We start from the raw sequence: 12,672 nt of genomic DNA, 5'->3' as shown, positions 1-12,672 counted from the left end.
CGGTCTTAAGCACCTGCACTTCTGAAGGCGCTTAAGTCATTTTTGCTAATAAAAAAAAACCACAACGTTCTATGAACATTAGTCAAGTGCGAGTCGGTTTTCGACTTTTCCATACAAAGAACTCATGAGCGCCTGAACGACTATGATGGCAAAGTTAACGTTTCGCACTTTCAAGACTTTACGTATATATCTCGGAAACGATAAGAGATAGAGCAAAATGGACTTCAGATTTGTGCTTTCGGTGGCACAAATTCTATGTTTTCGTCAACAGACACCTTTTTTTGGACCGATTTGAATAAAATTTTGCTCAGTCAATTTATAAACAGTCTTAAGCGCCTCCTTTTTAGTAGGAACTTAAGTCATTTTGTACAAATGAAAAAAAAATTGAACAAGTTCTAAAAGGAAAAAGACAGAAATGAATTTCTTTATACCTGTCCAACTCGCTTACACAATTTTAAGACGTTTAGTAACTACTTGCAGCGGCAGTGAGTGAAATTCGTACTCTGAGTTTTTTCTCTTAAGTCCGACTTACGCTTGACTGTAGATTTCTAATAGGTTTTCCTGTAATCTACAGGGAAAGGGCTATCTCGTGTATTTTTTTGAAAATTTTACGCTAAGTAGTTTCGGAGATAAGGGGGGGGGGAATGGTCATTTTTTGCTTATTTTCTTAAATTACTTCTAAATTACCAAAACAAAAAATATAAAAAAAATATATTTCAGATGCTGATAAAATGCTCTTTCATTTGATATGTAACACAATATAGTTTTGATAACTTTGATTTTTAATTTTCAATTTTACCCCCCAAAAGTGACCCCTGTGATTAAATTTCATTTAATTAAATTACATGTCCGTCTTTGGGCCACAGGTTTACATACGTGTGCCAAATTTCAAGTAAATCGGTCTAGTAGTTTCAGAGAAATCGGCTGTGACAGAGGGACAGACAGACACGTGAGTGATCCTATAAAAACAGGATGATGGCGATTTTTAGTATGTGATTTAGGCTGATTTTTTCGAAGTTAGTAATTAGTTTATGTTTAAACATTTTATCATGGGGGTTTCACAAATAGTGTACCTTTTTAATAGTGGTTATTTTTTTTTTTAAATAAAACTTACCAATAACGATATATTTATATAAATAAGATTTGGCCTATTTAACTTCTAACACTGATTTAGTATAAAAATCTAACTTAATTTTTATTTTTTATTTTTCCCAGAGTCAGAAAACGTATCTATCACATATATTCATATCTCGTTAAAAGAAAAATTCATGCATTTAAGGGTTAAAGAGACCGAGGTCGTGTCGAGATTTTTGAGGTAACACCGATGCGCTTTGCAGTTGACATTCGTTAGACGGGGAATTGCGCCCCCAAATGGTTACTTACTACAACCAAAAAATTTAATATACACCACAAGGACCATATAATCCCGGGACATACAAAGCCCATACCAAAAAGTGTACCCCTGAAATGTATGGGCCTTTTAGGCTTACAACTAGATGGCGCTGTTTGCAGCCTGTAAGTAGGCAAAATCATATTTTCCCCAAATATTTTTCCGTACTTTTATTTTTTATAAAAACAAATGACTCATTTCTTTATTTTGAAATCATGATATCACGTCAATACACATTTAAAAAAAAATTGTAGGCATCATCAAATATCAAATCGTTTATTTGCAAGAATACAATCAAGTTGATGGTAGCAAACAAATGGAAAGTGCAGTGTATTCAGCCATGTGCAAAAACTTATATAGAAAACTAGTTTCATCAGTGTTGTTATGATAGTATTTAATAGGGGGCGCTAAAAATCGAGGTACGATTCTTAGTATGAAGTATGTACCTAAATCCTATCCTTGCTACAACCAAAAAAATTTATATACACACATAAATTTACACATCTTTTAATTTATGTAACGAAAAACTCATGGTAGGGGTTAAGGATAACATTGTTTGAGTTACGCATATATTCAGCCTTATTTAGCATTCTTATTTCAATTTCCAAAATGCACATTTCACGTTATGAAAAACATGGAAGTATTTACTGTTTTATTAAAGTATTTCAGCACCAAAAAATATGACAAGAGATAATTACAACTTTAGCCTTTAATATAATGTTGATGTATTGTGCCTCAAATTCGGTTTAAAGAAGTTTATTTTCTCATAAGAATATTTACAATTTACTTACATGAGAAATTAACACTAACTTAACTATGTTGAGCGTATGTATGCGTATACGTATAATTTGATTACAAAAGAAGTGCTTAACCTAAATATCATAACATTTTTTTATAATATGTAGGTACAATAATTACTATTTTTTAATACAAAGAGTACCTGCCTTACCATTAATGTACCTACCTACTTTTAATAACTCATTCTTAAAAGGTCTACTTACTGATATACATAGTTAAATATAATGAAAAAATATATATAGAGGTAATAGAAAAATGTAGGTAAATAAGTAGCGAAAATAACTGTAGGTTAAGTAACTAAAACTTGAATAACTAAAACTATTTTATTTAGATTTTTTAAAATTAATGTTTCTGTGTAAACAGACAATGATACATATATTGTTAAAAAACGAACCAACTTTGCCATAATTTGGGATTTAAAAGCTACCTATCATCCCTTCTGTCAATACTGTACCCTTAATACTAAGTGAAGTATTCTTATAGAGATTTTCATGAACGACCCCTTTCAGCGTTTGAATGTAGGCCCCAATAGAATGTAGCTAAAGCTAGGTATTTTTAATATGAATCGCTGTGACCGTACGTCAGCCTTATTTTGTGAAAGTTATGCGAAATTGTTAAGGCAAATACAAGACGTTGTGGACGGATTTTACGGAGAATAAGAATGGAGTACTCCATTTAGCAAGCAAGATGTTGGCTATAATTATTAGTTTCTAATGGGTCGGCAACGCGCACGTGACACACCTTGAGTTGCAGGCGTCCATAGGTTACGGTGACCGCTTTCCATCAGGCGGGCCGTATACCTGTTTGCTACCGACGTGGTATAAAAAAAATATTACTTTAACTACTTGCTTATACGGATTAAAATAAATGTAACTATTGTCACGCTGTCAAAATAGAAGTGGATGGGCGAGAAATAGGATATGTCCATGAGTATATATACCTGGGCCAAATAGTTTCCTTCCAGGAACGACAAGATAAAGAAGTCACGAGACGGACCGAAAACGCCTGGAGGAGCTTTTGGTCCATGAAGGAGCACATGAAAGGCAACCTTACAATATCGTTAAAAAGAAAACTCATGGACATGTGCATTCTCCCCATCCTTTCCTACGGAGCAGACTTGGTCTTTGACAAAAGCTCAAAAATCCAAACTCAAGGTTTGTCAGCGGGCCATGGAGCATAGTATTTTGAGCGTGAAATTAAACGATCGCATTAGAAATACAATACTGAGCTCTAGGAGGGGAATAACGGACGTAGCTGCAACTGCCGCCAAGCTTAAATGGGACTGGGCGGGACACGTCTGCCGGATGCCGGATGCCCTGTGGGCCAAGATAGCCACGTTGGGTACCACTAATTGTAAGGCGTCGCGGTAGATCTCGCCAGAGATGGCGTGACGAGCTTGACGCCATTGACGAGGACTGGTGAGAGACTTCAGGGGATAGGGATGCGTGGAGGAATTTGAGGGAGGCCTTTGCCCAACAGTGGGACAATACGGACTCTTAATAATAAATAATAATTGTCACGCTATATTTACCTTCTTAAAAGTAAAATACGTTTCAAAAACATTAATCATACAAAATCTCAATGAAAACGCCCAATCCAATATTACACTATATGAGTGGTGTCAATTTGGTGCCACACGATATGAAACCAAATAAATCTATGTAAAATCATTAAAAACGTACAATAAATCGGTAGTGTAAATGACTACCTATTTAAACGCATATTATACATAATTATATAAGTATGTGTCGGATCGTGGGCATATCATACCAGAACCGTTGTCAGGACCTTTACTTCCGTATTAGTTGATTATAAGAGCGTTCAATGAAATATTATGTTCATATCACAGAATTTATTGCACAAAACCGATTACACATCAAATCACATCATAGAATATATTCCGCCTGTTATTTCGAGCAAACCGCCGGATTAGGCTGATGAATCTCCAACAACGCCAGGACTCCTCAACTATTTCTCCTGCCAATCGATTGACAGCCTCCAATCATCTGTTTTTCGATTACGTTTTTTTAGACATTTTGACGTTTTGGCAGAACTCAGTTGAACATCAGCCAGGTTGTATTACGAAGTTGTAAAAGCCTTGTTTTCTCTATTTGTCAAATATAGCGTGATAAAATAAAACGTATCTTAAACCACATTTTGCTCGTTCTCCGACATATGTATGCCTATACCGCCGCACTCCTGCTAGGCATGGTTCGCACCGTAGATTAAGATAGAATTTGAATGTACCCGCAACATAAATTCTTGGAGAAAAACGTTTTTTTGCTTTTATTGCTCCAATTTCAGTCCCTAAACTTGCAGAAGCACGTTTAACACTTTCACACCGAAAATTTTAATGAGACCCTCCTCGTTGTAAAGTCGGTTAAAAAGGCTAGAGAATTTTTATGCGCGTTCTTTCAACCTTTAATGAGGGTTGAGCCTGTCAATAATTTAGTGTCACCCTTAAAGCCCTACCATATAAAAACCGTGTCACTCATTATGACGCGCAAACTTGTCAAACCAACCTTTTAATACTATGAAAATACGAGCCAGAATACGCGTCTCAGTAAATGAAACGATGTATACTTATTGGAGACACGGCCCCTTTTGTTCGCGAACTTTTCATTTTTACCTCGACTTTTAATGTTTAACTTTTAAAGTGAACATCTGTGTTCGAGTATAATTTGTCGAGAATATTGAAGGAGTGTTTTAATTCGGAATCTTTAAATAAAGAAGGTGATTCAAATTAAAATCGATTTCTATTTTGCTGAAACCGTGTCGGAAGCTTAGATCCACTTTGGGTAGTCGTTCCATAGCACTGAATAATTTGGATGTCTTAAATTGGTGTACGTGATGGAATAGCGATCTAAGATGTATCTTAAACATTGTGGAAACAAATGCCCAACTGAATTTCATCACACAGTTTAAAGATAAATTATATGTAAATTATATGGATGATGTATTATATGGGTGTTGTACTGCCGTATTAACTTAACTATATTCTGAAACGAAACTCAATATCGATAATGCTTCCTCGGGAACAAATCCATCGTAGGGGTGTAAAAAACACTTCACTGTCGTCTTGCTACACATGAGAATGATACAACAGCCAATATATTCGAACAAAGTTGCTAGCTAGGTATATAACTAGCTTTTGCCCGCGGCTTCGCTCGCGTTAAATTCGAACATTGCGGAATGCTCCATCCATTTTAGGGAAGTGAGGGGTTAGAAATAGACAAAAAGTAGTTTATGTCACTCTCCGTCTCTTTAACCACTCCAGTCTTGTAAATAATGATTATTAATAATAATATATCCTTAATTTGATTATATTTCTATTGCCATTCTATAATCCAGTTATATTTTTAATTTAATACATTGCATGTTGTTAAAATTTATCCCTAATTGTGTAAATAATATAATATATATAATTATAATTCTATTTTTTATTGCAATAAGCTTATATAATTAATTTATGAGAGGGACATTGCCAGTAGCTTCTAATATTTAATTTCAACTTCTTTTTTATTTTATTTTATTTTGTTATTAAGTACTTATTTTTTATAATTTTTGACAGTTTCCCATAATTTAATTAACTTTATTGTTAATGTGCGTTATTTGATGTTTATTTTAAAAAATTGTAGGTACTTAGTTATTTTGTCACCCTCTGCCGATTCAAATAAATAAATGAAATGAAATTAAATTAACTATTATCTAATTACACTTAAAAAATCACGTCAATTCGTCGTTTCGCTTTGCCGTGAAAGACGGACAAACAAACAGACACACACTTTCCCATTTGCAATATTAGTATGGATTCTAGTCCCTTCTACAATTCATCGATGGAGTTAAACTAGCAGTACAACAAAACCCACTCGTCAGTTTTCAAATTCTGCAGCGAGAAAAAAAAGCGGACTTTGCATATCGATTGTAAATTCACAGCGTTCCCGGAACTTTGACGCGCTAACGAGTGCTTCCTATTATTGTGAGCTTTTTCATCGTATTTCAGACTTTTAGAAACCATTGAATTGATCATTTTAATGCGAAGAATAGTAGATTGTGTGAATTTGTGTCAACGAATATTGAACCCATGGCGTAGCGATGGATTGTAAAAAACTGGCCCCGTAGCCGAATGGCATTTCTGCAACGCGAAACGCCACCGAAACGCTGCAGAAATTTAGTCTGGCTCTTGGCTGGGTTTTGTGAGCGTTTGTGCATTTGGCTACGCACACTGAGCGTATTGAGGTATTTGGGGTATTCGGGTATAACGTATAAATTGTTAAGCTATCATATCATGCAACTTTTTTTGTCACCTGTGAGGAAATTATAATTATGTTCGAAAACAGAAAAAAGTGTCATTCAATAGGAAACTGCACTATTTTCATTATAGCAGAGAATACATCTTGAGTCGTCCTAGCCGCGAGAAAAATCTCCTTCTTTAATATTTTGCGCTAAATTTTTAATGGTAAGCTATTATTTCTGACAAGTTGTGGCAATTGCACGATAAAACACCAACTGTTTTCCATTTAATAACAAATGCCATGCGCTTAATGTTATAGAAACAATAACAAAACCGATTGAGAACGAAACATGTATTATACCCACTTAATATATTTTCTTTTGTTTACATTTTTTCATAAAATTCAAATCTACCTATAAGGAAAATGGCTTCATAATTTTTTTTAAATAATGGACCAAGAGAAAATACTTGAATTCCGCAAAACATTACATTCTAACTTTCATTAACTTTTATAATTTACGCACAATTTTGTTAAGAGTTAGTTGTCAGGAAGTTTAGTGCTTTTTGTTATGTTTAGATTTTTGAACGAAATCCAATTTTGTGTACAGTCGAGTTCATAAAGATATGTATATTTTTTCACCTTATTGCGACGAGTAAGTGCGTTTTCACATTATCCGATCCGATATCGGATGTCGGACCGATATCCCATACATTACAGGCGCCATCTTGGATTTTTTCTATGGAAATCCTTCCGACATCCGATATCGGATCGGATAATGTGAAAACGGCGTTACGGTAAAGAAATGTACACATATTTATGAATGAACTCGACTGTACTTACTTATCTTTAGGGCCAGTTGCATCAACGACCTTTGACAGACACATCATCGTCACCCAGCAGACATCTATGGAACTTCCCATACAATAAAATTTAACGAACGCTTTAACGACGACAGACGGTTTGATGCAACCGGCCCTTAGAGGAAATTTCTTTCGAAAACAAATAAATATTTTGAACTTTTCGGTAAGCCTCACTTAGTATGGGACTTTAAACAACGCGCCAAGCGGATCGTTTTTTAAATACAAATTATCAAAATAAATTAACTCTTAACTAAACGTGTCTGAAGTAGGGAATAAAAGTAGGTAATAGTTCTATTATTTACTTAAGTACTAAAGATTTGCAAAAATATTCGAAATATCATATACAGTAAACGGCCATAAAGAATGCGCATCGGTCTTTGGAAAGAGGCAATTAACGTCACATAAGCAAGAAAGAGACAACGCTCTACGAAGACAAAAAAGCCGATGTGCATTGTTTATATCCGTTTACTGTACTTCATCGAAAAATACAAAATTGATAACGTCAGATAGCGTATTTAGTTGACTAGAAATCACGATTGCAATTAACATCTTTCCTCAACAGTTTTAGACGAGATACCTGTCTCGTGCAATCTAATGTTATTTCAACCACTTAATTGCCGACGGCGAATGGCTTTGGGCGCGAATCTCTTTTCCCGTGAAATTAGCTAAAGCCAATAAGACGAATGACTCAACACTTGCCTGTTTTTTCCGTAGTTGCAAAACATTTATGAATGAGGGTTTTACTGTTTATCTTCCAATGTAGGCCAAAGAAAAGCCCAGTCACCACAATATTTACGTAATATATCTCGATCGATATTACGTAAATATTGTGGTGACTGGGCTTTTCTTTGGCCTACATTGGAAGATAAACAGTAAAACCCTCATTCATAAATGTTTACTAAAGTTAATAAACTTCTAATATTCGTTTATCCCTTTCCAACGTACTGGTGTAATGGAGAGGGACTGTAGATGATTTTTTTTTATCTGCTTGTCAACTTTAGTAAGCGTTTATGAACAAAATATTTTGAAATAACTTAACCACAAAATTTTAATGTAAAAAAAATCCGTCATAGTGGACCGATTTTCATGAAACATGGCTAAGAACACTCACGACTAATTCAGCTTTCAAACAAAAAATACTAAATTAAAATCGGTTCATCCGTTCGGGAGCTACGATGCCACAGACAGACACAAACACAGACAGACAGGCAGACAGACGAACAGATACGTCAAACTTATAACATCCCGTCGTTTTTGCGTCGGGGGTTTATAAGTGTTAGTTAAATGTTTCGTTAAATGTCACGAAAAACAATCCGATAAATTTTCAAAGTACCTAAGTGAAAAATAATGAAACCAATTAGGTATATTGCTTACTCAATTCCAGGCGGCGTCTCTAAAAGCAAAATTGGCCTCATTTAGTTGACTTTGTTTTGAGCTTGGCTGAAAGCTTTTAGGACTCTAGTGTAAATTCAATTCATTGACATGACGTAATAGTACATTACATCAGAGGCCGGGAAAATGAGGATTTCCGGCCAAGTGGGTATATACGGCCGAGCGAGCGTGCGAGCGAGGCCGGATAGGGATACGAGGCCGGGAATCCTCATTCACGTTCACGCCGAGGCATGTATAGTGCTTTTCTCAAACATACAATGAAATAAAAAAAAATGCTCTAAAGGACAATATTTTATAAAAAAAAGTTACTTTGCAGGCCTAGGCCTGAAAAATAATATGAAATCCCTTTACAGTCCTCTCGAGTTGTTGCGCCCAAAAAGCGATACTTCCCAGCCCATTTTAAGGAACGTAAAGACAATATTTCATTGCATGTTTGAGAAAAAAATATTTTTCACCACACCAACTGGTAAAGGCTTTCTTTGCTATTCGAAAACAGATAGCAAAATTGCATTTTATCCACAAGGGGGCAAAGTAATTTCATACAAATTTTAACTCGATGTCTTAATCTGGCTGCTAGCTTACCTATAAATGATGATTTTGAATCATAAATATTGAATAATTTGATGGATTTGACTTAGTTTGATGTTTTATAGTCAGTATTTTGTTCGTGTTGGTGTGGTGAAAAATTTTGTGTTTCACTCGGTGGCAAAGTTTGTTTAACCTTCGTGCCTTGATACCCTCGCAACGCTCAAGATTCCTCTTTTTGAACCACGCGCTACGCTCGCGGTTCAATATTGGAATCTTTCGCTTGCTCAGGTATCAATATTGGCACGTGCGGTTAAACAACTACTTTGCCCCCTTGTAAAACAAATAACTATTGTTAGGTTTCATATTATACTCATAGGATTTTACACAGCGCCGAGCGGGAAGTTTTGGAAACATAACTTAGGTATCTAACGGAACCACGAGAATTATTGCCAAAGAAAAATGTGTAGTCATAGTGCATAGACTGCCATCTGTCGATACAGGCTTAAAACTTTTGACAATTTGGCCCATATTCTTAGCTTGATATGTGTTAAAATGTCAAATATCATTATTAGTGCCATCTAGCCGAGAGTCCCCCAAGCAAAGGTGTATCGCCATCTAGCCCACCGTACCTTTTTCTCTATGGTTCCGAGGTACGTTCTTTCTTAGACTTTATCTGTCTATACGGAGTAACATATGTCTTTGCACGGAACGTAAGGTTTTTCGATAGTTAATTATTTTACAAGGAGGCAAGGTTGTTGTTTAACCGAATGTGCCAATGTTGATAGCCACGACGAAGGCACGAAAGTAAACAAATGTTGCCACCGAGTGAAATACAGATTTTTTCACAACACCAGCACAAGGAAAATACTAACTCTAAAATATTACATTAAATGATCTCTTCTTCTACTTCTTCTTTCTCCTGGCTATATTCCCATATCACTTGGGGTCAGCCTTTCTCGTACTTTTTCGCCACAACAGTCTATTTTGTGTTGTCACTTCGTCTACGTTATTGGCGTTAAGGTCTTTTTCAACGGTGCTCTTCCAGGTGGATGGTGGCCGGCCCCTACGTCTCTTTACTTCCTCAATTTGCAACACTGTGCACTGATCTAGTCATATGGCCCGAGTCTCGCCTCATGATGTGCCTAAACCAACGCAAGCGTTGCTCTCACAACTACATTAAATGATATCCATTTTATTTAACATTTATGATATTTACAAAATCATTATTTAAAGGTTAATTCTACCAGCCAGCTTTAAGCCTCAAGTTAAAATTTGCAACTTAATAGTTTTATGTTTAAAACTTTGCACTCTTGTGGATCAAATGCAACGTTTTCATCCATTTTTGAAAAATCAAGAGCGCTTATTTTAATAGTCAGTGTAGTAAAAACCATGTTTTTGACACTACTACACATAGGGGGCTCCATAACTTATCAATTCTCCATCTGTCAAATTGTACGTAGGTACGTACATTAGGCACCTGCTGCTGGTTACATTTTGGTGATGATTCTAACTTAACTTACAAATAAATACTAATTAAAATATAATTCGAATACTTTTTTTTTACACCGAGTATTATTTTTTTATTATTTTATACATGAACTAATAATAAATACTTATGTCATTGTTTTGAATGTTATGTTTCTAGATATTCATATAAGTAGTAATAGCAAGGACGATATAATACCTGGACAGACAAAGGCCATACAAAAAAGCGTACCCCTGAAATGTATAAAATAAAATAATAAATAAATATTGGGGACACCTTACACGGATCAATTTAGCCCCAAACAAAGCAAAGCTTGTACTACGGGTGCTAAGCGACGATATACATACTTAAATAGATAAATACATACTTAAATACATAGAAAACATCCATGACTCAGGAACAAATATCTGTGTTCATCACACAAATAAATGCCCTTACCGGGATTCGAACCCAGCACCGCGGCTTAGCAGGCAGGGTCACTACCGACTGAGCCAGACCGGTCGTATGGGCCTTTTTTAGGCTTAAAACTAAATGGCACTGTAATATCACGTCAATAAATTTTGAAAAAAATTGTAGGTATCATCAGTGTAGTTATGATAGTATTTAATAAGTGGCGCTAAAAATGGAGGTACGATTCTTAGTATGAAGATTGTTAATCATTATAGATATAAATTATCCTTGGTAATCACAGAATTAGATTTACGTAGAAGAAACAAGTTCATCTATTTGTATGGCGGCCGAGCGTGTCAGATTTTGTACTGAAGTTGTTACTTGCCTGTGATTTTAAATATGTCTCAGGCCCTTGAGTGTTCATAATTTTTGTGTTGTATCAATTAAATATCACGTAACGAGGCATTTTTAATGTTTATATTGACTTCAACAAAGCTGCGATCAAAGACGGACAACTCAGTGGATTTCACTGAGTTCATTTGACACGCTAAGTAGATACATTTGCTTGATCTATGGTATATATGACATCTATGTTGGTAATAGGTAATAGTAAAATAAAGTAACAAACAAAGAGTCCGCGTGAAGCCAGACTCGTGTCTTGGAGTACGGGACATAATCCCTCTGAAGCTAGACAACAATGAAACCTATAGCGGTAAAGTGGTGTTTGCTTTGAAATAACTGGGTAAATAGCTATAGAAATTCCTTTTTTAACCCCCGACGCAAAACGACGGGGTGTTATAAGTTTGACGTGTCTGTCTGTCTGTCTGTCTGTCTGTATGTCTGCCTGTCTGTCTGTCTGTCTGTCTGTCTGTCTGTCTGTGTGTGTGTCTGTCTGTGGCATCGTAGCTCCCGAACGGATTTCGATTTAGTTTTTTTTTTTGTTTGAAAGCTGAGTTAGCCCGGAGTGTTCTAGCACTTCTAGCCATGTTTCATGAAAATCGGTCCACTATGTCGCTGGCGGGGTTTTTTCAATTTTTTTTTAATAGTATTAAAAGATTTTGAAGTGTCAAGTGTTGGCTACCGGTCTGGCGTAGTTGGTAGTGATCCTGCCTGCTAAGCCGCGGTCCCGGGTGAATCCCGGTAAGGGCATTTATTTGTGTGATGAACACAGATATTTGTTCCCGAGTCATGGATGTTTTCTATGTATATAAGTAGGTATATTTGTCTATATAAATATGTATATCGTCGGCTAGCTCCCATAGTACAAGCTTTGCTTAGTTTGGGGTTAGGTTGATCTGTGTAAGGTGTCCCCCAATATTTATTTATTTATTTAAAATAAATAAATTAGAAATTTTTGTAGTATGATTTATCATAGGGATTCTTATCAAGGGGCATTTTTAGTACCTTATAGGTACATTTTGTCAGAAGTTTATTTATACATTAAGTTACATATATTATAATTATAACACCGTTATTTCATGTAGCCTGGCTTAGCCATCTGCCACGATAGCACAGGGTAGTGCTTTGATCCCAGATTTCTCAGTCAGTTCAGAGCAATTTCGAATGTAAGAATGATGTCAAAGATGCCGATAT

The sequence above is a fragment of the Leguminivora glycinivorella genome, chromosome 12 (assembly GCF_023078275.1).
Source record: "Leguminivora glycinivorella isolate SPB_JAAS2020 chromosome 12, LegGlyc_1.1, whole genome shotgun sequence".
NCBI lineage: Eukaryota > Metazoa > Arthropoda > Insecta > Lepidoptera > Tortricidae > Leguminivora > Leguminivora glycinivorella.
This window is presented reverse-complemented; position numbering follows the sequence as displayed.